The sequence below is a fragment of the Sparus aurata genome, chromosome 1, assembly GCF_900880675.1.
Source record: "Sparus aurata chromosome 1, fSpaAur1.1, whole genome shotgun sequence".
In the NCBI taxonomy this organism is placed as follows: Eukaryota; Metazoa; Chordata; class Actinopteri; order Spariformes; family Sparidae; genus Sparus; species Sparus aurata.
In genome coordinates this window covers 37462436-37465013 of record NC_044187.1, presented here as the reverse complement: position 1 = coordinate 37465013, position 2578 = coordinate 37462436, and the positions used below count along the sequence as shown (strand labels likewise).

General features: G+C 43.7%; 1 long non-coding RNA gene across 1 annotated transcript; it reads right to left on the bottom strand.

Annotated features, from left to right (window-relative positions):
• Positions 1 to 1008: 1008 nt before the first annotated feature.
• On the bottom strand, positions 1009 to 2135 carry LOC115588133 (uncharacterized). The gene is made up of 4 exons (XR_003985275.1): positions 2097 to 2135; positions 1958 to 2018; positions 1812 to 1889; positions 1009 to 1289 (listed from the first exon to the last, which is right to left on the bottom strand). It is a non-coding gene; the product is annotated as an uncharacterized LOC115588133 (long non-coding RNA).
• Positions 2136 to 2578: the final 443 nt, after the last annotated feature.

Below are 2578 nucleotides of genomic sequence, written 5' to 3'. Positions count from 1 at the left end.
GCAACAGTGAAGTTAAAGGATCATGGACATCTGGGATCATCTGTGGGGAGGGATTTCTCTGCTGCCTGTCTGGTCACCACTGAGGAATAAATATGTAAAAACACACAGCAGTGACATTATTTCTGATAGATTACCAGTGTACTTTCATGCCAGATTCGCTTGAGGCAAAATAGAACGTATGCCGAACGATGACCACAGATTGGGAGTCGGCCTTGGAGGTCTGTACCAGGGAAGGCGGAAGACAGGCAGTGATTCGGCGTGCATGTCGCTACTGGTCAGTAAAGACCCACTGGGGCCACACTACTGGGGCATGAAAAGGTGAAAGGAATAGACAAAATGTTCTTCACCACCTGATCATACTGTTTGCTGTCTAAATGTACAGTATATGTGGCTGTTTAGTACATACAGTTTGTCCATTAGTTGTTTATTTTGCCCAAAATTCGGGAACATTACCGGTCAAATTGGCCTTTCAGCATTCATACTGCTTTCTCTGCTGCCATAGTAATTAGTATGGCTGTTGAGCCGATCAAAACACATGAACATAGGTCGTAATAAGCCTCTTTCATAGTCAACTGTCATTATTCTAATGATGATCAGTTGTTAACGCTGAAGTTCAGACGCGATTTCTATCTCAAAGTAGTTATTAGCTACCTGTTACAGCGGATGTTAGTGTAATATTAAGGAGATTTTAAATTCAGAAACATTTCCATCATTCCCACATTTTACTTTCCAATGTAAGCAAATTCTGTTTTCTATTTTCTGTACATGGAAAAATATAGTTACATTAGATGGATAGAGCCCAGTAGACATTTGTTAGTAAGTGATTCACTTTGCATTTCTGCTGCAACATCTATGTTTGCTGTGTTCAGGCTAATGTGGCAAGGAGGAGGTGAAAAGAAAGGAAAAATACTAAAAGCTCAACAACGCCACCCTGGGAATTTCACCCAGAGAATTATTTTCTTACGCAAGGCACACAGGTTCGTAGTTACTTAAAGGCGAGAGACGTGGTTCAAAGTTTTAAAATGCATTTTATTTTAATATATTCTTAAAAATCAATTAACTCATTCACACAAAAGACAAACCTAATCAGGGCTGAGGCCGAAGTGGATGGACGAAGGCTAGTGCAGGGGAGGAATCCACCAAAATAAAGAAACAAACTTAAGTCACCGGGCACACGTGGCAGACACACTCTCAGTGAAGAAAAACCCACTCCAAGGGACACAGCAAGACAAGACAAGGGAGGATGCCACCACCAGGTCACCAGCAACGCCACCACCGGCCTACAGCAACTGAAAAGGGAGGAAACAACAAATTAGTGGGGTTGCACAAAACCATAACAGACAGACCCCTTCCCTAAAATCACAATATATCACTTAACTGCTGATATAACCAAAAAAAGAAAGAAAACAAAACTCAGTCACCAAATTCAATTAACGAGATTTACAAAATAGATTTACATAAACAGAATCCAAAATGAACTCAAACACACACTCAAAAATAATGAAACAGGATCCACACATTGATACACTCATTCACATAAGGGGCACCAGTCCCCAGTAAAACAGATAGTCGGGCCCAGCAGCGTGCGGCCGACCAACTGTCCTGTACAAGCCGACACTTCCGATGACCGCAGGACAACACCGTACGGCATGCAGCAGCAGCAAATATGAACGAGATGAACGTAGTAAACAACGCTCAAAGCAGCAGCGGCCCAGGGAGGTGGCTACAGTAACACCTAATTAAGGAAAACCATCATTAGCATTGGCTAAGTTAAAATGATGAGGTTATGCATTAACGTATAGGCTACATACCTTTTTAGTAGCACAGACACTCACACACTCATGAGAGGAGGGAGGGAGAAAGGACTCCAGGCAGCCGCCAGCATTTACCTGTGACCACACTAGCATTAGCCACCTAGCAGCATCAACCACAACGGAGAGAGAGAGATGACACTCACCACCGCCAAACAATCACAGCGGCGCACACGGACAGGAAGCACACAGCAGCACACGATCGCCCTACAACACAACACAAATGCCTAAAACATAATGATCGAAATAAAACGAGCAGCGAGGTGAAGCAGCGTGCAGCCATACCTGTCGGGCACACAACCGCCGACCCGGAAATGATGAGAGGAAGAACCGGTGGGCAGACTACCGCTTTTATACTGGCCCACCCCAATGCATAGCGGAAACCATAGTAACCAAATGTAAACAAAGGGCAAGAGGGGAAACAAGACAAAATGCTTATCCTGCTACACTAAGATAGAGCTACTAAAAGCACATACAGCATAAAGTGTTCTGTGTGTACAACAGTAAGCACATGTCCCTCAGCTTAGTAGCAAAAGTTAAGTCATCTCAGAGGAAGAGAGACAAATCCTCCATGAGTACATGGTACATCACCGACTTTATCTCAACATGAGTAACTCTCACTGCTGTTGTTGTCATTATTGCTCTCTCCAGCCACACAGCTGAATGCAACAAGTTAAAGCCTCCCTCCTCGGTGGAGACAGTTGAAAGTCATTCTGGGAAATTATGAGAAGTAGAATTAGACAAAGCTGGCTCAGAGAAAGTGGGCC